The sequence below is a fragment of the Pygocentrus nattereri genome, chromosome 17 (genome assembly GCF_015220715.1).
Source record: "Pygocentrus nattereri isolate fPygNat1 chromosome 17, fPygNat1.pri, whole genome shotgun sequence".
Lineage (NCBI taxonomy): Eukaryota > Metazoa > Chordata > Actinopteri > Characiformes > Serrasalmidae > Pygocentrus > Pygocentrus nattereri.
In genome coordinates, this window is record NC_051227.1 from 31,762,234 (window position 1) to 31,788,470 (window position 26,237).

Sequence of the window (26,237 nt, forward strand, 5' to 3'; positions counted from 1 at the left end):
GTGTCCATGGAGCGGCAGATCACGAGACGTTGGGCCCAGTATGTTTGAGTGATTGTAAACCAGTGAGCCCTGGCTAGTCTCAGCGCACTGTAGCCTGTGTACGAGCAAGCCTGGCCAGTGTATTCCTGCTGTGTGATAGAGCAGTGAAACGCAGCACACGCTCATACGTCTCCAGTTCGACTTGTCTCTCTGAAGCCTTTCCAGTTCAACAGATCTGTTTACAGTGCGGGGGAACACATTTATTGTGTTTACTGGGATTTATGCAAAGCGCAAGGTGTGTGTGTGTGTGTGTGTGTGTGTGTGTGTGTGTGTGTGTGTGTCTGTCTGTGTGTGCATGCGGCATGCTTGTGTATCTGTGTGTGACAGTATACTGAATGTGTAGGAAGAAGTGTATGTGTGAATGCATCTAAGTGTATAAGTGTATATGAGTGTGCACATTTTTATAGTGCAAACACTCTTGACTGCTGACCTATTTGTATAGAAAATTATAGGAGAGCTGATTTCTCTGTGTGTATCTGTCTCTGTATGTCTCTATACAGTATACGCTTCAGTATTAGGTCACATGAGAAAATGACATTTTAAGCTATTTGTCTGGGCTGGGCTTCCCAAAAGCACTAAGATGATCTTAATCCTAAAATGCTTTTAGGAAACTGGGCCTTGGGCAGCAAATACTGTATATGTAAAGGTACCTACATTGAAATAAATACACATATACAGTAAATTTTAATTCAACATTAGTCAGCATTTCCACCTACTCTTTTAATAAGGGGAGCAAAGATAGATTTCCCTTTCCCTTTGAGGGGAGTTCCACCAGTTTTTTCAAAATTTCTGCATAATTCAATTGTTGACATGTTAACAAAGTCGTTCCGTGTGGTTTGATGTGGAAGGATTGTTGTAGAAAAACTTACCAACTTTGCTTTCTTTGGACACCAAACGCACCGACAGCCAATTCTTGGCTCTCTGACACAGTCAGGCCATTAGTGAGTGTCAGTGGGTGACCACTGCACACAGTTTGTGCTGTGTGTCGTGCACTGTTAACTCTGGTAAGCCATGTTTTGCTCTGATTCAGCATGCTAAATGAGAGAGAGAGTTCTACATCAGCACATGAGAAACAGAAGACAGCAAAGTAGAAAAAGGCTGAACGGAGAGTAGCCTCATTATTCAAAGCCAAGGCAGGTAGTAAAGTTTTAACACTATAGATCACTATTTTTTGCCATTTGAACATCTGATATTTAGAACAGGTAATATTTGATTGTCATAGTTCCAGTGAGAAAATATTTCATATTCCGTACACAAACATTAATTTCATGTAGGCTTTTTACCCATTACTCCGCTAAGAAGAGCATTTTCACTCTAGACTTAGCTTTTACATGGATATTTAGATGTTAATATAACATATATTTTATTTTGTATGTTACAGTTTCAAGAATTTTTCAAGAGGCATTAGTGAACTGACGGAAGGTGATCATCAGCAGGCCTTAGGTGGTATGACCTCTTCCTCATTGGGTTGGTGACCTGGACCTTTACAGTGATGGGGGTAAGAACCCGGGGTCACACTCCATAACACAAATTTAAGCATTTTATGTATTATCCAAAACGATCACTGCATGTGTCATTTGAGATTTTAGAAATAGTGATGTATAATAGACAAATAAATTTAAAAAAATGAAAAGATACAATAGTAAACCAAAAAAAAGTTTTCTTTGGATATTCTTTTGCTCCATACAACACTTGATATGTGCCCCTCACAATATACTTTAAATAGTACTTTAAAACCAAAACTATATCTCAAAACTATTATAGAACAATGTCTCAGGCATCAGGCAGAGTATTTATAATCATTAAAAGCAATAGAATTATGTGATACAGCTCTTACAGAACAAAATATCCCAAAACTCTTCAGATTTCTGGTTCCTATACCACCCCTGTACAAAATTTACTTTTAAGTTTCTCACCAGTGATACATTATCAAACTCTTCTAAAATATTTTGTTAACTATTCAGCACAAAAAAATGATCAGGCTCTTATCAATGTGTGTCTAATGTGAGAAACCACATATTCTTCTTACCATATCACAAGATATTAACAACATTTCTCAAAACAAACAGACTTTCATGTCATGTTATGTTTTAGAAACACATTTATTTCCCACATAAATAGTTTTAAATGATTTTCTTGTTTTTCGACTGGCCTAAGACTTTCACACAGTACTGTGTGTATATATATATATATATATAAACTGTGTGTAAAGTGAAAGTGTTTATGAATGAGCACATTTTTTATAATGCAAGTGCTCATGACTGTTGACCTATTTGTGCACAATCACAGCAGAGCATGTGTGTTCATGTGTTTCTTGGCATTTGAGCGGCTAAAGCAGTCTGGCTGGGACAGTGTGAGTGACACAGCACAGGACCGCTGTTAGGGTGTACGTGTGTGTAGTCCCTCTAGATTGTCTTCTGTCTAGCAGGTACAGCTCAGGCCTGTATCACGCCATTAGACTGCAGTGCTCAAACTCAGCCAGGCCAGAGAAAGCTGAAGGAAGCAATGGCTCCTGCGTTCCAGCATGCATCTGCAAACTCCATTCTATCACACTCACTGGCCTTATCATGAAGACGATCTCCACTGTTTTCCCCCAGCCACACTGCACACTCCCACACTAGGGGTGTAAAAAGGCATTGGTGCTTTGTGAGACATAAGTCTGAAGGTGAATTGATAGTATTAATTTTAAAATGGACAGATCCAGCTCTAAAATGATGAACTGAGCCATGGTCCAAATTAGTGTAAAATACTGAAATAAAATTGTTTATTGTGATTATTATCAACAATGAAAAAAGTTGATGTACATGTGTGCATTTTATTGTTGTCTTTTATCTTATTGAGGTCATGTGTTACAGTGGTTTTACCACAGTTAATAGGGCACTTGCATCACTGTAACACACAATAGTTGCTTATTACTTTACTAAAGTCAGCATGAATCTGGAATCAAAATGCATTGTCCATCTGTACTATGATACTGTGGTTCACTCTGCATGTTTGTTCGATGATATGGGAGAGACAGGTGAAACATGCTATTTTTGGTTAAAGTTATTCCTCCCCACCTGCTGGCGCACAGTGATGTAATCAAATTTCATGAGACATTTAAGAGACAGGCAGCTGTCTGTACATTTTGACAGAAGTTTGCTGGAAAACAAGAATTTTGTCATTAAAATGTTATGATAGCCTGACAATCCTAGACGAGTGATCCGAGACAGGCCATTATGGTATGACCCTTGGGCTGGATTCTCGATTAGGTTTCCTAATGACAATCATCATAATGGCCTTAACCAGGGACACTAGTGACTTTCCGCATGTCCATCCATTTTCCAAACCGCTTCTCCCTCAGGGTCATGGTGGTGGTGCTGGAGCCTATCCCAGCGGTCATTGGGTGGAAGGCATGTCTCATTTGCAAAATAATAATAAGACATCCTAAGGTAGTTGTGGCATAACCCCTGAGCTAAATCTTAAAGGGAATGGCTCCTGTTACTTGTTTTGCTGTCTACCAGTGATAGTATTTTAATATGCATACCACCAATGAAAGATGAGTGAAGAAGCCCAACAGGGTACATTATCATCATTTGCATACTGTGAACAATGATGAGAACTTATGTTTTTTTGCCTTGTTCCATACATATAGGCATATTGCTAATGCCTGTTTGCTTATGTTACTAACATACATGTCCAAATAAAGGAAAAGCTGGTGAGAACTACTGTGTGATACAGTTAAATCACAATGATGATACAAGTGTACATAGACAGGTTTTCTGTTGTTGATAACAGGTTATCGCTGTTGTCAAATCAATACCTTGTATCTCCAAAATGGTAACTATACAGGAGAACAAAAAAACTACTTTACTTTTAATGTAAGTCAATGGAACCAGACATATTTCTAAGCAATTTTGGGTCATTTCTTTTGACCCATCCACCATGAAAGTTTGACACAATATAAAGTATTTTCAAATTATGTAAAAAACTGGAAAATGATACAAGGTTTTTGTCTGACAACAGCAATATATTATGACAATTTATTATAAGGTTATTTTAATCATCTCTGGCTTCTATTATGACAGCTTATAAAAAAGTTATTTAACATTTTCTCTTCTCTTCTAAGGGCTTTATTAAATGTACCTTCTTTAAGCAAAATATATAATTACAAAAACATCTGTATTAAGCTCTTTTTACTGCTATTAAGTAAAATCAAATGTCATTGTAGGCAAAATGTAAGTATCTATCAGTTTTGATTGGTTTTCAGTAGATTTACTTTTGGTTTACAATAAGTGAAAGTGTCCTCTTCATGAAATATGTCATGGTCATGTCCTGCTAGAACTGCTAGAAGGTGGTCCTAAATATGACTCCACACATTATACCAGTGATGTGATAAAATAGCAATACAAATGCAGCCAGTGATAAGTGAGACTCTGAAGATAGGATGGTCCTAGTGAGTTATGACTGTTCTTAGTGCTTTCAGATTCTGAACCTGTTGAAGCAATGTAAGAAAGTCAAAACACTAAAGTGATAAATCAGAAGACACATTCATTAAAGCAAATAGGGAATTTTCAAGTAAAGCAGAAAAGCTATGCCTGAAGGTCCAGCTGCTGCAGGAGGAAAGACAGAGCGCTCAAGAGAGGGGTGTGGCCAAGTTCCCAGCAGGTGCCAGCAATCAGCAGACAACTGCAGGTGAACAAGACACAAAGCAAAAATGCACCAGACACAACAGCTATGATAAATTGTGCTTAAAATGAAATATGAACTAACACGGTAAAAAAGGTCAAGGTAATTTCAAGTAGACACACATTTGTTTAGTTAAAATAAAATTTAAAAAACAATTCTGAATTTTGCCAAAATAACAATCAAATCTAATCAAACTACTTTAGGATGCTATTCCTGGAAAAGCTCAATGAGTGTTTACTGGCAATCAGCTATATCAAGACCTTTGTGTATGTGTGTGTGTGTGTGTGTGTGTGTGTGTGTGTGTGTGTGTGTGTGTGTGTGTGTGTGTGTGTGTGTTTTTACATTTTCAGGACTTTTTCTGTCTTTATACACTGAAAAAAGTTGCTTAAAAGTTGTTTTAAATTTATATGATCCAAATATGTACATGAGAGCACTTGAATTAAATATTTTACAATAAAATAATTACTATGTATAATCACTTAATTTAACTCCCTCGATTTCAGTTGATGTAACTTATTTCTGTAGAACTGATGTACACAATTCACAAAAATTCAACAACTTTTTTTAGTGTAATAAAAGCAAGGAAAAACAAAGGAAAAAATGGCTCCCATGAAATCTCAAGAGGAACATAATGACTTTTAAGTCCTTTTCGCAAACGCTACATGAATCTTTGTGTTTATTGAGGTTGAGATGTGTAAAAAATTGTCTCTTCAGATCTACCTAAAAAAAACTTCATGTGGTAACAATTAAGTTATCTAGTTTTAATCAACCTAAATAAATACTTTGAATGAATAATTCTTTCAATCAGTGCAGTAATAAAACTAGTTTAACTGCTTGTGACTACATGAAGTAATTTTTTAGGTAGATCAGACATGTTTTACAGTGTAGTTCTATATAATACAATTAGGAAGAACCCAAGAAAAGCTATTTTTCTATAGCCCACTAGAGTAGAAATAAGCAGAACTGTGCTTTAAGAAAAAGCTTTTAAAAGATTAAATTGAATCAAAATAATTTAAGCAGGTCTAATCAAATAAAACATGCAATTTTGTGAGGCACTGGCCCATTTTCTAAGAAATCACAATCATATTGAATTATGCAAGGTCAAAGATTTACACCTCATCCCACACTTTTACTGTCCTGTGTGTTGGCTGCGGCCTGCTGTCGCTTTTCTTCTCCGAAAGCAGGTGCAGGAGGCTGTGTGTGTGAAAGTGATGAGGGAGGTGTGAGAGAGGTTGTCTTTCTGCTGATGAGGTGCAGTCGATATAGATCCTGTGGTGAGAAATGATGTCAGGCGAAGGCCAGGCAGGTTTCTGGGTCATCTCTTTCTGCACCGGTCGTTCTCCTTTTTTTGGAGAAACAGCATGGAGATAAGTCTTGAGTGAAACTGTTGTTTAGGAGTTTTAGAGCTGACTCAGACGTGTCCCCACCTCGTCCCCATTTCGAATGTGATCAGATATTTGTTTGTTTGTTTGGGTTTGTTCTTTTTTCCCACTGTGGTGTGATGACATTGCTGTTTCTTTGCTGGATGTGGGAGTGAAGCCGAGTGTGATTTTCTTGACCAACGCTTCTATTTCTCACATTCATGTGAAAGGATGAGACAAAAGTGCTTCTGGTTGGTGGTAAAACTAATGATGAAGGCATGTATTTATCATGGGGCGTGGGTGCGCGTGTGTCCGTGGGTTTGTTTGACAGAGTGGGGTGCTGCTAGGCCTCACAATTGCTTCACAATGCTGTTCCAGGAAAAGCTTAATGTGTGAGTGTTACTGGCAATCAGTTATGTCAGGGCCTGTGTGTGTACATGTATGTTTGTTTTTGTATATTTTTTGCATAAAAATGCTTTAACTTTGTAGAAAAAACAAGTAATACAAGGTTGCCATTCAATGTCAGCAGCAACAAAATAGTCCTGACAAGGTAAAGTGCTTTTTTAAAAGCAACATGATATATTTTTAAAACTGAAAAAGTATAAATATTTCTTTTTGGTTAGTGAGCTTAAGGTTAGGGTTAGATGTGGAGGTAGGCTTAGAAAAGTCTTATTACAGATAAGTGCACACATGTAATTTGCACAGATTCAATGTAAAATAATCCACTTGCTTAAGGAGGTGGAAAAAGAAAAAACAGGAGGTCAAAAATGATTCAATGTTATAGAATGTGGGACTTTCAACAACTATCAAAAACTCACCATCAGATAAACTGCTCTTAAAGCTTTCCTCTCTGAGAAAGAGAAGAAAATCAAATTTCATTCCTGCTTCAGATCTGAAAAGATCCACGGGTGTTTCTGTCCATTCTTCCACTGTGAGAAGTACAACTCAACACTTTGAGTCTGAAAGGATGTGTAGCTGTTACTGAGAGAAAAAAAATGCACTAGAATACTGAAACTGGACTTTTGATATGCAGTGTAAGGTTTTATGGACAGATAAGTCTAGAATTATTTCTATGTAACAAACTTCTGAGACTGAATTACTGAGGTGTGGAAAAATATCCCTGCAGATATCTTTACATTAAAGCTTGTCTCAAAATGAAAGCTGTAATTAAAGACAAAAATATGGACACACTAAATACTGGCTAAATAACTCATTTTAACATTATATTTAGATTGTAGATCTTCTGTGTAATTTTCTGCTATGTTTGTTACCTGTTTTATTTTACTTTGAGAATTTAATAACTTTTAATACATTTAATGGCCACTTTGACTGGATGTTAAATCAACTAAAAGTCTCTGACTTTTGCACAGTACTCTGTATGTTCGTGACTCTATGTCCTGCCAAAGTCTAAAAACCAACCTGTGTGTGTGTGTGGTTCATCCTCTCCCCCTCCATGAAGCATGTGATACATCCAGCCTGTCAGTCTGAACTGTGTCATGTGTTGGGAACAAGCAAGACTGGTCTGAGCCAGTGACAGGGCTGGGGTCTCTGTCTCTCTCTCTGTAGTTAATGTGTAATGGATGCTTTCTGGAAGGAGACGTATGGTGACAGTTCTCCTCACGCACTCTCACTCCTCATAGCCTGTGCTCATGGGTCTTCTCACCGTCATACAGACTAAACATGCTTAAACTGGCCTCGTTCCAGATCCACCCGCATCCAAGGTGTCTGCACATACACATGCACACACTCACACATACACACACGCACCTGTCTGCGAGATGAATGGCCTTCAGAGCATCTGCTGCCCTCTTCTATAGAGTATAAGTTAGACTTTGGGACAGCAAATATTCACTCAGGTGAACGGATCCTCTCTCAGTGGCTTCTTAAGGTTGACTTAAAATTGTCTGCCCTAATTTAAGTACATTTCCCAGTAACTTGCAGCAGTTCAATAGTTAAGTAGATTTAGTAATTGTTCTAAGTACTGCACTAGTGCTGTCGATCTTGTCTGCTGACCCTGATTTACCTGTTCTTGTTATGCAATGCTTTGTCAACAGCCTTGAGTTGGCAATTGGTCCAAATATCTGAAGAATGTTTGCAGAACAAAACTCTATACACAACATGGACTTCATCAAACTCAAATCATAATTAAATATCCCTTCTTCAAATTAGAAACACAAATGTGATGTAAAGTTGGTACAGAAGCTGGTGTTATATATAAGCGTCGGGTTGCTAATCACTCAAGGTTTGTATAAATGGTTGGTGAAAGTTTGCATTTAAGGGTTAATATACACTACAGGAGTTTAAACTTCATCTAGGTTTCATCCAGGCTCTTAGACTAATTCCATGCTAGGAAAGATCCCACTGGCCTGGCAGAGTCAAAGTTGCTAAATGTGCTTTTATTTAATAGAATGCATTAAATTAGCATATATTTAAATTTGAAGTAGTGTTAAAGTAGTTAGCTGTTGTTTAATAAAGCAACGAGCTTCTCAAGGCCATTCAGTATAGCAATTGAACTGTTAATACTCAATAATTAATCTTAAGACTTATTCAACAACATGAATTATTTAACAACTACAGTGAAACCAATATGTTACACATAATGTAAGTTTTGAGGACCAGGCATTGAAATGAGGACCAGAAAACAGCTCCTTACCGTTTTGAATACAGTGTAGTAACTGTAATAAAGCCACTGACTAATGCAGTACAACAAATACAATGATGTTCAATGAATAGTTCATTTTTAAACTATTTTTGGTACTTGAGCCCTGAGACAGATTTTGTCCAGTATAATATCCGGGTCATGTTACCATTACTGTTACTTGTCATGACTGATACCATCATGTTAGGTCATATTGGCTTTTGAGAGTGCGCAACAAAATTATCATGTGAACACTGTGGCATCTGTCTTGTCAATTACTGGTTATGGTAACATGGCACTGTTATATTATGGAACAATAGTGATCATGACAACTCATAACAGCATATGAGATCTTCTAGAACATGTTTATAGCATGGTAATGTCAATGTTGTGTGACATGGTTCAAATAATGTGTCGCTAAGTTGCTCAACTAAGCAATGTAGCTTGTTAATGTTGAGCTATGGTTACTAAAAACATAACGGGCAGAGACATTTCCATGAACACTGTTTTGTATTACATAATTCAATGCAGTCACATGTGTCTATATGACAAACTACAATGGCTTCAAACATGGCTCAGAATGTAGATTGGATTTTATAACTGGGCCTAAAATAGTTTTGGTGTATTTTACACTGAATTCCTTTAGTTCCTGTATAAATTAGCTGGTAGTATAGTATGTACTGGATTTTTTAGTCATTTTCCCACCACTGCATAGACCACACTTACTTCCCTTTCAGCCCTCCACTCCATGTGTGTATGTCTGTTCCTTACATTAGTGAGTATGAGATGATCCATACCATACTTGAAAAGTATCATAGCGGGTCATGTCACTGTTTATACGATGTGCTAGTGCTCTGATTCGGGAATCAGAGGAATTAAGGCCAAACTATTCCTTCTATCTTTCATCAAGACTTACCAGCACTGAAGGATGAACTGTGACCTGTGTGGGTGGGTGTGTGTGTGGGAGAGAGAATGAGAATGTGTGTGTACGGCTGCGTTTGTTTGTGAGGGAGATCACATCTAGATAGTCTTATTACTTGTGGCAAAGGAAGGGGGGGAGTGGAAAACGGTCACTGAGTGGGCAGTCAGCTGTGTGTATATTCTACAGGGAACTGAAAGTGGCCGTATACCCGTCCACCCCACTGACTCTCTCTCTCCTTCTTTCTCTTTCCCTCTCTCTCTGTCTCTGTCTCTCTCTCTCTGGCAGTTCAGGGCAGATTTCTCCCACACTTGTGGACGCTGGCCTGTGTGGCTGTGTGTTTATGTTGGAGCTTGGACTTCCTAGTGGCAGCCTGCACCTATCTAAACATCCCCCCGGCCGCTGCTGTGTGTTGCCGGCCTCACACGGCCTCCCTCCCTTTCCTTTTCTTTCTCTCTCTCTCTCTCTCTCTCTCTCTCTCTGTCTCTCTCTCTTTGTCTCTCTCTCTCTCTCTCTCTCTTTGTCTCTCCTTCTCTCTTTCTCTGTCCCCCTGTTTCTTCTCTCGCTCTGCTGTCTGCTGGAATGTGTTGGAACAGAGGTTTAAAGGGAGAAATGAGCAAAAAAGAAAAAAAACCCGAGAGCAGAATTCTTTCACACGAAGACATTCCTCTCAGCACTCGTCCATTTCATGTTCCGTTCCTCCGTTTCTGAATGGAGAGTTCCTCTGATTCTGACTGCAGCTCCAGCAGGCTGTGGGCCCGTTCTCACTCTCTCTCTTGCTCTCCCTCTCTGTCTGTCTGTTTCTCTCCACATACACACACACACACACACACACAACAGCTTGAAATATTTGACTACTCACATCAGGTCCGGTTGAGTTTGGTCTGGTTCGGACCTCATTTCTCATATATTTGTCAGGCTTGCGGTTTTACGTTCAAAACTTTGGTTGGACTCAGAAGCAGAATGTTCTCTGGCTGCTTTCAGATTCAGACCAAAATTTCAGGCTTTATTAAAGATTCTCACATCCTCTCTCGTAATGTTAGCTGCGTTTGGAATGGCTCCAGAGTTTGAAGAGTAAGCGAACGTGCCCCTGAATGAAACTCTGGATGATGAGATGACGAGAGGGATGTGTTGGGTTAGTGGAAAGCTCACAGCGGGTCTTTTTACTCTTGCCTTTCAAGTTTGCCCCTAGTGTATTAAGCATTTCAGCAAGTAGCAGCAGTAGTGAGAGGAACTTTGTGTAGTGAGAGTACAGTGGAGCTAATAGTTGGAGGGTGGATGCTGCCAAGTATGATTGGTAAATCCACAAAAATTACCACTAATAGAAATACTGTAAATATGTGTAAAATATCATCTTATTCAATGTGACATTTCCTGTCAATCCACTAAATAACTAAACAAAGCACAGTAACACCTTCACTTTGATAATCCATCTGTCTTAGTGTGTGGAAATGGGTTTAGCAGTATTATGGTTATGTAAAACTAATTGATAACCTTATAATCTTATGCTTACTCATATATGGTCCATATATAATATCATATATGACAAAATGTGAACTTGTTTTGAAAAGAAAACAGTAAAACAATCAGTTATTGGCAGTGGTATTGGTCTAAATAAGCTGTTAATTACTGGACTGGACATTTCAGTGTAGTAGGATGTCCAACTGTTAAGCCATTTTTATTTTCATTTTATTTATTTTGCTTTATTTATCCTGTTTTATGTTAATTTCCCAGCTGTTGTGAATTTCCCTGCCGTGGGACTAATAAAGGATTATCTTATCTTATCTATCTTATCTTATCTTGTTTTGGTGTGTGTGTGTGTGTGTGTGTGTGTGTGTGTGTGTGTGTGTGTGTGTGTGTGTGTGTGTGTGTGTGTGTGTGTGTGTGACTCATAGTTGTATGTAATTATACTCATAGTTATACTTATAGGCTGAAAAATTCCTTTGCGCTGCAATACCATGAAACAAGGATTGATAATGATGCTCAGATATCCTGTGGCATTTGAACACTGTTCAGTTTCAATCAAGGGCCTCCATGTGTGCCATCAAAATACCACACCATCACATCACCACTCGCCTGCAGTGTTGATGCACAGCATGATGGACGAATAGCCCAACTTGGTCTTCGTGGAACAGCAGGAACAGGCATTCATCAGTGCAAGTAATGTTTATCTAATGCTCCAGCATTAGGCATGTTTGTTCCTTAGCCCACTGCATCTATGCCTTTATTGTTATCCCTGTTAAATGACCTGCAAACATGATTCACAGGGAAAAAAAAAACCTCACAGGGACAACCACTAGTAGTTTTTTGTTTCTTCCTTTCTTTGTTTGGTTTTGTTTATCTGAAGAAATTGGAGCACTGTTAATTAATTGGCTGCTCTACTCATCTCCTTAATCAATGAAGCTGCTGTTGGCTAGATGTCCTTTCAACATCTCTGTCATGTACATACTAGGCACTGCTCAACCTGAAACAAAGGCAGCATAGCAGGACTTCACAGACTTAAACAAGCTACACTGGCAACATACCCTTATATACCATTATGAGAAGACACATCTTTCATCATGTCTGGCCGATTCAAGCTTTTAAATCCTCCTTTAACCTCCTCGGAGCCCACCTCTTCGTCTTCACTGAGGTGGATTTAACAGGTGTGATCAATTACAAACCATAGCTTTTACCTGGAATCATCTGTGCAAATAAGGAGCTTGTGTGCAATTTTTTGTGTACTCAGATGATGTAAGTTCACTTTCTGAATGCAGCCACTGGTTTGTGGCCAGCAAGTAAAAAAATCCTTTGTCAGTGGTTCCTTTAAACTCTAAAAACAAATCGTTTCAGTCTGTGGCAACATGTCAATGCCTCAGAAACATAGAAACAGAAACTATTTATTTTGGAGTCAGAGATATTAAAAAGTAAAACCTAAATGAAGTATTTTCAAGACACTGGGCTGACCATAGTCGATTCAATATGATTGCCACACGAGCCATGGTAGGTTCTCACGTTTTACCGCAGCAAAGGCCATGCTTCACCCCCAGGCAATATGTTTGCCCTTACATACAGCCTACTATTAATGTTTCCTGGCCCACACTACCTGAAACCCACAAACCAGCAATTATCTTGTTAAATAAAATGAAATGAAAAGCATTTGAAGGTCTGATATTGCCATCTTGGTGTGGCAAAACTCAAAATAAGTGTCACAGAGTTGACACAAAAGTCAGTTATTCTTTTCCATAGTAGTCCAGCAGCTCAAACTCAACTTACAGTATGCAGCAAGTAGTTCCAGAACAGCACAGCCTGATCCAGCTATTAAAGGATTTCATGAAAACAAGACTTAATATACTGACTATGTGAGGTTTAAACAAATTAGATGTAATATAAATAAATATAAAGTAGATCAGTATGGCTTTCATGGTCTATATGTAAGCCCTTGAGTCAGTAAGTCAGTAGGTTGTTGTTGTGGGAGGTCTGTAATTACAGTATCTGTGGAGTGTCAGTAGCATCAGTGAGTAAACAATATCTGTAGCTGTGTACAGTCCTGGCAACTGAACTGACCTTCACAACAATTACTCATTTGTTGTAATTTCAATTATATGTCTAGTTTACTATAGTTTTACATGTTCTGTAGCTGTAAAACATGTTCAGTTTAGCTGCACACTCTTAAAACATGGTTTATCAATGGTTCTTTAGTAACAACAAAGGTTCTATATAGAACTATTAACACTCAAAGAACTATTTGCATGCTTAAATTGTTCTTTGTATATGCATCACACTCTCCATCAATCTGAAGAAACATTTCACCATGCAAAGAACCATAAGAGCATGCAAATAGTTCTCAGAGTGTTCATGGTTCTATATAGAATCATTGTTATTACTAAAGAACATGATGTACCGTCTTTTTCAGAGTGTAGATATACAGGAGTACATTGTGTCACGATAGTTACTGTGTACAATTACAGTAAAAAAAATTGCTTTAAAATGTCTTACAGTACAATATTGCATAATTACATTCATTATGCTACATGTGCATTGAAGTTTCTAAGCTGCCAGCAACTTCTATTGTAAATTTAACAGAAATTTTGTTCACAGTGAATATTTGCTGACACATCTCAGCTCATTACTCCACCAAAACTATTGAGGTAATTTGATTTTACTTTTTAGATGATGTGAATAAGTTAGTCCCCTGGAACTATTCATAAATTGTTTTTAGAAATGTCTAACTCACAAAATAATTCATTTTCAACTAGAAAGAAAAATTTAAGTCAAAATGATATAAGCAAAATGCTTTGGCTTAGCTTACAAAAACTCATGAGAAGAAATAGAAATAGAATTTCCATAAATCCTGTTTTATATGTGGTAATATATAGGATATTACTACATCCTCCATAATGAAGAACTGATCATGGCTTTAATCATATTCTAAAATGTTATACTCCATGGCAATATTAACAATATTGGCAATATTGGTTCTAGGTTCTAAGAACATTTTAGATGTGAGACTATAAGACTTAAGGTTCAGGGAGTCATGGGTTTCTATCTGACACCAAAAGGGCCAGCTAAAATGGGCCGCACATGCATTTGTTTACAGAAAAACAATAATATCATGCATTTTGTTTCTTGTTTGTTGTTTGCTATTATCATTTGCTGCAGGAGTCAAAAAAAGGGCAACAGGATATCTGATGTAATGGAATAACTTGTTCTGGTACTACATAGTTAGCATGAGTGTATGCATGTGGTTGTGTGTGCCATTTCCTCTGAGTTAAGGTTGAGGTTAAATTTACAAGTAAGCATAGCAATGTTTAGCTACTGGAATAGATTCTTCTGTAGTACATATCCTTATTACAAGACTGCATGTGTGTTTATGTATACGATTTCACTGTTATCTCTTACTATAAACTTATAAACAATATGAATTTGACCAATAACTGCACTTTAAGAAATAAAATCACTATTATTTTTATCTCACTGATGTTACTTATCATTGTTATTTACTTGTTGCTGTTGTCCCAAAAAATAAGTATATCTTTTTGATTTTCTGTTTGATCAGTGAGCGGCACTGCTAGTGGTCCAAATTTCTTTTCTTTTTTTTTTACTACAATATATAGACAATTAACCAAATGTTATTTTAAATACCACTAATTACTACTTATAGTCTTACTTATAGTCTGGCAAAACTAGCTATGGTTATGTTTTCAGTGCAATACAATGTAAAATTGTTTCTTTTTTTATTTGTATGAAATTCATTCATCATGGATAGACAGACAAACAGCCACCATATCTCAGGCTGTGAAAAGCAAGAAAAAACAAAAAACAAGAAGTTGAAAATAACCATTTTGATGTTGAACATTGGAATAATACTTAAAACCAACCAGTCCAGGTAAAAGGTTCCTCAAATCACTTTTGTGTGATTTACATGAAGTGTATATCACTCAATCAAGCATATTAAACTTATTTAAGTTTATAAGCATATAAACCACTCTGCTGCATGGAATCACTTTACAACATTTCAATAAACTACAAACTACAACCCCAGAAAAGTTAGTACATTATGTTAAATACAAAAAAAAAACAGAAAGCAGTGCCTTGTAATTCACTTTTATGTATTTTTACATAATCAGCAAAAAGACAAGATAGATAATGTTTTACCTTATCAGTGTAAATTCAGTAAAGTTTTTGTAAATTCTGAAGACTCATTGAAATTGATGCCTGCAACACATTCCATAAAAGTTCATAAAAGATGGAGCAGTTTAAGACTAAGAGAAGGTGAAGGCTCAACGCTTTGCCAAAAAATGCATCACTGAGTAATAAAACAGTTTAAGAACAACAAGTGATTGCAAGAATTTTACAGATTTTTCCCTCTTGGGTGCATAATATAATGAATATATTCAGAAAATCCAGAAAAACCTAAGAATACTTCATCACTGCACCCACAAGTGAAAGTTAAGACTGTACTATGCAGCAGAAGCCTGATGTCAATAACATTCATTAATGCCACTGGCTTATCAGGGCTTGAGCTCATCTGAAATGGACTGATGCACAGTGTAAACGAGTATCTGAGACAACGTTTCAGATTGTTTAAGGAAATAATGTAGAACATGTTCTCTGGGGTTAAGAAACATACTATCCAGACTGTTACCAGCATACAGTTTAAAAGCCAGGGTTTGTCATGGAATAAGAGTGTAATAGTGAACATGGCATGGGTAACTTGCACATTTGTCAAGGTGCCTTTAACACAAAAGATATATACATTTTGGAGGAACACATCGCTGCTGTCAGAACAAACTTTTTATCTCCATTTTTGCAGTTTTCCTTTTTTTGACACAAAAAAAGAAAATGTCTATTTCACTACACATTGTGTGTAAATTTTATGATGAATGTACCAGAAGACTGCTGGGATAGGCTCCAGCATCCCCCCGCGACCCTGATGGAGAAGCGGCTTAGAAAATGGATGGATAGATGGATGTACCAGAAGAAGGCCCAAAATTACCTGAATAAAAGTCTGCTTTAATTGGCTCACATTACAAATAAAGTACACTGCTCAAAAAAATAAAGGGAACACTTAAACAATACAATATAACTCCAAGTAAATCAAACTTATGTGAAATCAAACTGTCCACTTAGGAAGCAACACTGATTGACAATCAATTTCACAGCTGTTGTGCAAATGGAATAGACAGGTGGGGACCACAGACCACTTCTCAGTACCTTTCTGCTTTCTGACTGATGTTTTGGTCTCTTTTGAATGTTGGTGGTGCTTTCACTCTCGTGGTAGCATGAGACGGACTCTACAACCCACACAAGTGGCTCAGGTAGTGCAGCTCATCCAGGATGGCACATCAATGCAAGCTGTGGCAAGAAGGTTTGCTGTCTGTCAGCGTAGTGTCCAGAGGCTGGAGGCGCTACCAGGAGACAGGCCAGTACACCAGGAGACGTGGAGGAGGCCGTAGGAGGGCAACAACCCAGCAGCAGGACCGCTACCTCTGCCTTTGTGCAAGGAGGAACAGGAGGAACACTGCCAGAGCCCTGCAAAATGACCTCCAGCAGGCCACAAATGTGCATGTGTCTGCACAAACGGTTAGAAACTGACTCCATGAGGATCGTATGAGGGCCCGACGACCACAGATGGGGGTTGTGCTCACAGCCCAACACCGTGCAGGACGCTTGGCATTCGCCAGAGAACACCAGGATTGGCAAATTCGCCACTGGCGCCCTGTGCTCTTCACAGATGAAAGAAGGTTCACACTGAGCACATGTGACAGAAGTGACAGAGTCTGGAGACGCCGTGGAGAGCGATCTGCTGCCTGCAACATCCTTCAGCATGACTGGTTTGGCAGTGGGTCAGTAATGGTGTGGGGTGGCATTTCTTTGGAGGGCCGCACAGCCCTCCATGTGCTCGCCAGAGGTAGCCTGATTGCCATTAGGTACCGAGATGAGATCCTCAGACCCCTTGTGAGAACATATGCTGGTGTGGTTGGCCCTGGGCTCCATAGCATTGAAGCTATGGACTGGCCCGACCGTTCCCCAGACCTGCATCCGATTGAGCACATCTGGGACATCATGTCTCGCGCCATCCACCAACGCCACGTTGCAACACAGACTGTCCAGGAGTTGGCGGATGCTTTAGTCCAGGTCTGGGAGGAGATCGCTCAGGAGACCATCCGCCACCTCATCAGAAGCATGCCCAGGCGTTGTAGGGAGGTCATACAGGCACGTGGAGGCCACACACAATACTGAGCCTCATTTTGACTTGTTTTAAGGACATTACATCAAAGTTGGATCAGCCTGTTGTGTGTTTTTCGACTTTAATTTTGTGTGTGACTCCAAATCCAGGCCTCCATTGGTTAATAAATTTGATTTCCATTGATGAATTTTGTGTGATTTTGTTGTCAGCACATTCAACTTTGTACAGAACAAAGTATTCAATGAGAATATTTCATTCATTCAGATCTAGGATGTGTTATTTGAGTGTTCCCTTTAATTTTTTGAGCAGTGTATATTTTTGGCCTTCTTCTGAAAAGTTACAGTTTTGGAGATGGCGCTGTCCTGACAGCAGTTTTATGCTTTTTCAAGGAAGTTGATGCTTATATCAACATGAGAACAATAAACTACATTTTGTATTTGTTAGAACAGCATGGTTGCAGAGAGCGCAGGTTCTAGAGGTAGTGAGTGAGTGCAGTTCAGACATGTCTTCCACTGAAAATGTGTGGCACTACACAGTGATAAACATGCTAAATGAACGTGATAAAAATGCATTGCAGACATCAAAATTGGTTCATAAGGTAAAGCATGAAACAATGTTTTTGTATTGTTTTCAACTTAATACAGGTCAAATAGAATTGACTAATTATGGCTTTCTGTATTGACTGGCATTGCTCACTGTGCGACGTAAGGTTTGTATATTCAATATTTAACTTACTTGAGTAATACTTTTATCATTACTACTATATTTGCTTGCCTTATTCTAAAATAAAAAACACTAGTTAAGCAGACCCTCTGCATTTGCTCTGTAATAAGTGTGAGCGCATGTCAGTCATGCCATGTTCAGTAGTGTGTAGAGCATGCGGCCGGCGCTGGGTGTGTGTTGTGGGCCTGAGGGCCGGCTGGCTCAGTGAAAGCTGCAGTGAAAGCGTAGCCTCGCTGACAGATGAATTGCTCTAATTAGAAATCCATAACATCCTGCCACATGGCTGCCTTATCCCCAGCACATTTCCTGCTCAGGCCCAGCCTGACGACATAGAGCTCTCACTGCTGCCAGCCAGCCAGCAATACACACGTTTTCTCACACTTATGCTCGCCTGGATACACACACATACCCATACACACACTCACACACACACACGTCCACACTACACCTCAGCCCTTTGTGTCTGAGTCTCCCTGGCTCTGTCTCTATCACTTCCTCTGTTTTTTCTGCCCCACTCAGTCATCCTCCTGATGTCTAGCATATCTCTCCCTGTCCCTCTCTCTCTCTTTGCACCTCCTTTCCTCTCTCTCTATCTGTCCTCTCTCTTCCCTTCCTCTCCAGCACATCCTCCGCTCCAGGCCCAGTCTGGATAGCTCTGCTTTAATTCACTGTGTGCAATCAGTGCTGATATGTGGAATCAATGTTGAAAATTGTTGAGTTCCTGCTCCTCTGAATTTGGAGTAGCTACATGACATCTCTCAACATTTGTTCCAGTGTTTCTACTAAAATCAAGGGTATTAATAAGGAGTTTGTTCCACTTTGCCACGTTAACAGCCTCTATGCTTCTGGGAAGGCTTTAAACTAGATGTCAGAACATTGCTGTGACAATTTGTTTGCATTCAGCCACAGGAGTATTGAGGTTAATACTGATGTTAGATCATTAGCTCTGAGTTAACAACACATTCCATAGGTATTGGATGGTGTTTCATCACTCCAGAGGACACATTTCTGCTGCTCCACCTCTCAATGCTGGGAGCTTTATAACATCAATGCTTGGCACTGGACATGCAGTTCTATCAACAGTGCTTTTCTATGGAGACTATGAAGCTCTGCATGCACAACTGAATGCCTATGTCATTAGTAGGCTCACCTAAGTTAGTTGAATTCACTAATGAGCAGGGACATCTAAATGGCCCAGTCACTCTATTCATAATTCTTATATCCAGCCTAATGCTCTCTCCCCCCTTTTTTGCTCCCTCTTTGCTCTCACTCTATCAGTCTCCTCTCCTCTTCCCCTCAAGTTCAGTCTTACATCCTTCCCTATACTCTTAGGCAGCTGAGCTCAGAAAGCAAACAGAGATAAAGAATGCTAATGCTGCTCTCTCATTCATAGGCTTACAGCTGTAAAGTCATCTGAACTAACTACTCTGTACATTCAGCCTTTAGAACATATGGTCATAACAGGTTGAATGGGTAATGAAAATTGGGTATAGTAATGATCTATTACAACAAGATACCAGAACCCAAACATCAAGGGTATTTAATGCCTCTAAAGACTAATTTATACTTCTGAGAAGATGCACATTAGAGTATCTGCACTGCAATGCAATGAAGGCTAAGTGTAGCTCTTACAAGCTCACAGCAGTCAGGACATGCACACCTGCAAAATTCTTAACTAGACTTGCAAATCTGTGAAGCTGTGCATCAAGCAAATGCTGGCTAGCTCTCCAGTAGTACTGTGGGCAGTTCACCTGTCATAAGAGTTGCACTGTTCCAAACATTTAAATGGCCTCCCTCAAGAATACACAGTGAAGCAGGTATTATTATTGGAAAATGATAAATAAAATGATAGCATATATTCTGTTTTGGACAATGCCCCCTAGTGCACATGTTCACATTACATTTAAGTATACTGGCAGACATCTATGCAAACCTCCTTGCATGACAGCCACACGTGTTTTAGAAGTAGCATGAAGAAATGGGAGGAAAACCTCTAAAGTGCAATTGGTATTTTTGTTTGTTTGTTTGCTTGCTTGTAACTTATGTAATAACAAATATTTCATAGTAGTTTATAGTGACTCCTTCAGTAAAGAGCCCTGGCATAGAGCTGCTGCTGTTTTTGATTTCTAACACCCATTGTAAATTAAAACACAATTTGTTGATTCCACTGTCAGTTCCCAATAACTTTAATCTTTAATCTGATAGTTTCAGTTCAGATTCTGAATTCCTAACCAATAGGAGAGCTCACTTAGCTGTATCCACCACAGAGTAAAAAATCCTGACTGGATCATTTTCATTTTCTAGAATTTAATCTACAACCAAAATTTAACAATGAAATAATGCATTAATTCAATATTTTGTGGTACAGTTCTTGTGATTTTTAAATACATGCAAGGTCTATTTTTTGGAATTTACCACTATTTTGTCATTTTTAATGTTACATATAAAAATTGTTTTGGATTGTAAATAAAATGTCTATATTATAAGCTGTAGACCTGTGGTCTCCAACCCTGGTCCCGGAGAGTTACCTTCTTGCAGAGTTTATTTCCAACCTTTATCCAATAAGCTACCTTGTCCTTTACTTAACTGTAATACGTCTGATTCATCCAATCAGCTACTTGGGAAGAGGTTCATTAGCCATTTAGAACTTTGCTCTGCTGGAAGGTAGCTCTTCAGGACCAGGGTTGGAGACCACTGCTGTAGACATTGTGACTCCTGGTTCCTATTACCACCTCAGTAAAAAACTCTTTGTTTCTCTACAATGCACCACTTCACATCAAACCACTCTGAATGACTTTGTATACGTATCACCAATTCAATTATGCTGACATGTTGAAAAATTAGAGGAATTTCCCTTTAAACCTCAGATGGACACAATGCATTTTTATTTCATGCTTTCCTCCCGTACATACCCACATCAAACACACTCTCCCACTTTACACACCCACAGCTCTGCCCAACACACTGACCAGACCATGCCAGTTAGTATACACATTCACACACTGGTTCAGTGTGTGCAGAGCCTGCAAGCTGTGGGATTGAGGGTGGGCTGGCTCAGTGAAAGCTAAGAGCTAAAGACCATTGCTGTACATTGCTGTCACATAGATATATACCATCCAGACAGTCCTTACCACTGCACACACACAACGTCCAGGTCCTTTAAACGATTTACTTAGCTGTAACTGTTTGTTGTTTGGAAGAAAGGACAAGATAGGCATTAATTATGGGAAAATCTGATTTGGCTTATTGTTTAAATACAGCCTCAGCAATCCACTGACTGTTTGGCCCATTTAAGGTGTACATCATCTTACTGATTTGTTGATGAGGCCCTCTGTTTTCTTTTTGTATGTACAGCATGTGTGGAAATGGTGACATGTTATTATAGTGGCATTAGAGGTATTTTTGTTTTATTTATTGCCATTTGTGTTAACCATAAGGGGGCTGTATGTCCATACTTTAATTTCTCACTCTCATAATGACATTATAAGATTCCTACATTGTAGTAAGTAGAGATGGCACAGATTCAACACAATATTTGACAGATGCAGCAAGAAATGCAAGACTTTTAGATATTAAAAGGAAAAAAAAGAAAATATCCAATTCTGTGACAATTATTTTCTGAAATTGCACACTCAGTCTACTTTCCAATTCTCATCTCAAGTGCTTCAAGTAAAAAAACTTATTTTAAAGTTTTTTAAAAACTGTCAGATCAATACCTATAGTTGTTACCCAATATTTCATAGTAGTTACTGGATAGGTTTTGGCATTAATAACTAAATAATAAGCCTGCAGTTTAAGCAGTGACAAACCTTGAAAAATAGTGCTAGGCCTTCAGTTCAAACCACAGTTATAAACACAAGTGCAAAAAAAACCCATCTCTTTGATATTACAAATTTTTTCTAGCACTCCTATGAGATTATATGATTATATAAGAACTAAATTAGAATCAGAAAGTTTTTAGCTCTCCTAGTTTATAGGTGAACATTTGAATTTTGTAAAGTCATTACATGTTTCATGTGAAGCTTATGAAAGTTTTAATATTCATAGTGACACCTTCAGTAACCAGCCCTGGCCCTGGCTAACATCTGACTGGAATGCACTGATCAGAATGACGATCACAGTCAGTGATGTGTCTAGACGGTCCAGATTGCCTTTTTTCTCACAAATTACATCCATTGTCAATCAAAACGTATTTGGCTGATTCCACTATAGGTTCCTGATTATGTTAGGTGGTTAACCTGATGCATGCCTTTAGTTCAGCTCCTGAAGTCCTAACCGATGGGAGAGCTAGTTTGGCTGTAACTACCCAGAAACCACGGAAAAAATAAAACCACTTTCTGTTGGGGTTTTCAAGAATTTAACCATGTTTTGTTTCCAACCAAAACGTAACAATGAAATGAGAGTATTACATTGCTTGCAGAGTTTAAATAAGCATGATGAGTATAACAAATAAAAAATGGACTTACAATTCCAGAAGAATTGTTTTTATTTCACAGAAATCAGGCTCTGAGGGTTCCCTGAGTTTAAGGGGTTAAACTATATATATAGACATCTATCGACATCTAATACTTCTATAAATCACTATGTCAATCTCTCAGTACTGTTTGCGTAGTGTCATTTGTTGAGTTCATGCACACAGAACATATGCTCTTCAGTGTGTGGAGGTGTTTGTCTGGCCAGACTGTGGCTGAACAGTGTGGTGATGGGCTGGATAAAGAGCTGGCAGAGGTGGAAACTCTAATAGCTCTCTCTCCCTCTCTCTCTCTCCCTATCTTTCTCCCCACCCTCTCTGGGCTTTATGTGAGGAGAGATGGCGTCTGCCTGGCCATGCGCTTGGCCTCGTGTCTGTCTCCACTAAATTGCTATATGGACATACAGCAGGATTCATTACATGTGAACTTTGGGTTTGCCCCCACTTTCTTTCTCTTTCACTCGGTCTCCTGCTCTCTGCTCCTCTGTGGTCACTCTAACTGAATGTTTTACGCAGGGCACACACTCCGCTCTGTTGAACCGACAGTATGTGGGTTGCGCTTTTTTAGAGGTCGTGGCAACCTCAAGGGTCTGGCAATAATAGAGAGTGTTAATGATGAGTGAGAGGTGCTGTGTGTGTGTGTGTGTGTGTGTGTGTGTGTGTGTGTGTGTGTGTGTGTGTGTGTGTGTGTGTGTGTGTGTGTGCCTAAGACTGACCGTAAATGCCCAGCAGAAGGGTCGTGTCTGGGTAAAAGCTTAGTCAGACTAAGAAATGGCACCCCACCCAGTCTTACTTCTCTGATGTCTAACCTTGCCCACCAGTCTAGTCATCAAAAACATAGGCACTCACATCAAGTGACCATACACTCGTGACAAAGGCCAGTGCCAGTCATGACTCACTGGGTCGAGTGTTTTGCACTGCTGTTGGATTAGCACTGCCTTCTGGACGAGCATTCACACACACACACACACACACACATCTGAAAACACACTCAGTGCTAATTCCAAGTAACATCAGCATCAGACAGGCTTTTGCTCACAAAAGCCTTAGAACATAATGCGTGGTCACATATACACCTTGTGCTGTTCAGTGTGGTTTAGGCAGATTGTATTGGAATAATTGTTTTCCATTTTGGCTTTCCTCTGACCTCACACACACACACACACACACACGCACACAAAACACACACACACACACACACTCAGACACACGCTGTTGGCTTCATGTTGAAAGTATGCTGTTCTTTTTTTCTCTTCTTTGTGTCTGCCGAGAGAGAGAGAGAGAGAGAGAGAGAGAGAGTGATGGAGAGAGAGAGAAATGAAAGGAGGAGGGAAATCAAGATAGAGAAAAGATAGATTGAGAAAGTGAAGGAAAGAGAGAGGTAAAGAAAAAGAGAGGGTGAGAGATTGAGAAAGAATGATAGAAATAAACAAAAGGGAGCAGGAGAAAAAGAGAAAGAGAGCAAAAGAAACATTGGAGCATGGGAAGAGAGACAGAGAAGGAGAGAGAGGGGGAAAGAAAAAGAGGAAAGAAGGAGAGTCAACAGAAAGACAGAGAGAAAAATAAAAAGGGAGATCAGGACAGAGAGTGAAAGAAACAATGGAACAAGAGAGAGAGAGAGACAGAGAGAGACAGAGAGAGAGAGATTGTTGGGCAACAGTACAGCGGCGCACTCAGAGCAGCTGTGGCACTCCCAGATTTCCCCCTGATTGCTTTCAGCTGGTACTTGAACCCTGGGCCTTTTGGGTTTTTGGAGGCCGGCCCAGACCCCACAATCCCCCCAGCGCCCCATCCAGCCCCATCCAGCTGCCTGACCCCTCCCTGACCCCGCGCCGAGGATAGGAAAATACGAGCCGTGCCAAGCCAGAGAGACTCTTTTATTTTGCCTGCTGGCATGCTGCCGGTGACCAGGGCTTACATAATGGGAAACATAGCAGGACCCAGGAGAAACCAGCCCCCCCAACCAAAAAACTTCCCCCCAACTCCCCTCCACACCACCTCCTCTTTTTTTTCCTCACCAATCTATCCTCCCCTCGCCCCCCTCCTCCTCCTGTGCACTCTCTCTGCTCCCCCTCTGTCTGTGATATATCTTTTGGGCCCTCGCGCTCGGGCACATTTATTACAGACGCCCTCGACACAATCCTGAAGCACAGCCACCAGCAGCACAACACACACACGCACATGCATGCGTGTGCGCAACAGGCGCTTTCGCTCACAGAGGTCATCGGGCACGCACTCAATGCATTCGCTACACACACATCATGCGCACATATACACACATAGTTCCTTCCCTTCTTTCACAGATGTGTTCTCAAATGCTGAGGTGTTTGTTTGTTATGTGTGTTTCCGCAATGACACCTTCTCACATAATGAATGCTGTAAATGTCACAGATCAGATGTAACTTGTATAAGGAAGGTGAAAGTCCCAAAATGGAACAACAGCGCAAGACCTGGTACATCACTACAACTATTCCCATCACATAAACAGTATGGAAAACTTTAATCTTTGAGAGAGTGGAGAAAATCAAGCTCCACTCTTGCTTTAGATAAGAAAAAATCAAAAGTAGTTCCCATCCATCCTTCTACTGTGAGAAGACAGCTCAACACTATGAATCTGAAATGATACGTAGCTGTGAACAAGCTGTTACTGAGAAAAGAAAATAGAAAAAAGAAGATTGCAACAAAAACTTGATAGTGTTCTCAGAGCAATGGATAGTGTTCTCAGAGTCTGGACCTAAATGTCAATGAAAGTGTTTGAGATTGTGAGAAGCAGAAATGCAACCAACTTCTGAGACTGAACTACGGAGACGTGGAAAAATATCCCTGCAGATTTCTTTACAAAACTGAAAGCCATTCTCCTGAAGAGAATGGAAGCTGTTATAAAGGTAAATAGTGGACACTATATAATAAATATTTTATATATATTTGTTATTGTTGCTTTTTAATTTTTTGTGAAATACATGTTTTCTGCTGAAAAATGGATAGCTTGAATTTAATAGCCACTTAATTTGCAAAGTAAATAGTGGTCTCTGACTTTTGCACAGTGCTTTAAATGTCATTATAGACTTCTACATATTGATGCCTTCACATGATGAGCCATGCCTGTTGCACAACACTCTCACTTTCACACATTCAGGTTTTACATGTTTACATAAAATCACACATATTTATCGATTCACACTAGTATAGGCGTACTGTACTTGCCAAAGTGAAAACACACCTACACACATACACCAGATGCTCACTTTCAGTTTTGGAAAGTGTTTTGTAGTTTACAGTGCATGTGTGTGTGTGTGTGTGTGTGTGTGTGTGTGTGTGTGTGTGTGTGTGTGTGTGTGTGTGTGTGTGTGTGTGTGAGTGAGTGTGTGTCTCTGTGGCTAAGCAGGATCAGATGGAGGTTTTGGCTGTCCTGTGTAGATTAGTGTGGTTACTGATCCCCAGTGCCACCCTGGCCTCCTCCAATCCATCCTCTTGTGAAACCAGATGAGTCTCTCCATCCCTTCTATGTGCATGTGAGTCATTCTGCCAGAAACCCAGGAAATGGGAGGCAGTGTGTGTGTATGTGTGTGTATGTGTGTGTGTGTGTGTGTGTGTGTGTGTGTGTGTGTGTGGGTGTGTGTGTGTGTGTGTGTGTGTGTGTGTGTGTAGAGCAGCAGATATTGAGATATGACCTGCATTTGTTTGCGTGTGTGTGTGTGTGTGTGTGTGTGTGTGTGTGTGTGTGTGTGTGTGTGTGTGTGTGTGTG

At 39.5% G+C, this 26,237-nt stretch overlaps 1 long non-coding RNA gene across 1 annotated transcript in view; it reads left to right on the forward strand.

Annotated features, from left to right (window-relative positions):
- Nucleotides 1-26,237, forward strand: part of LOC119265769 — a 174,428-nt gene that overhangs the window by 58,731 nt on the left and 89,460 nt on the right. Inside the window, exon 2 of the long non-coding RNA XR_005131724.1 lies at nucleotides 1,421-1,537. This is a non-coding gene — a long non-coding RNA (uncharacterized LOC119265769). The remainder of the gene's footprint in view (nucleotides 1-1,420; nucleotides 1,538-26,237) is intronic.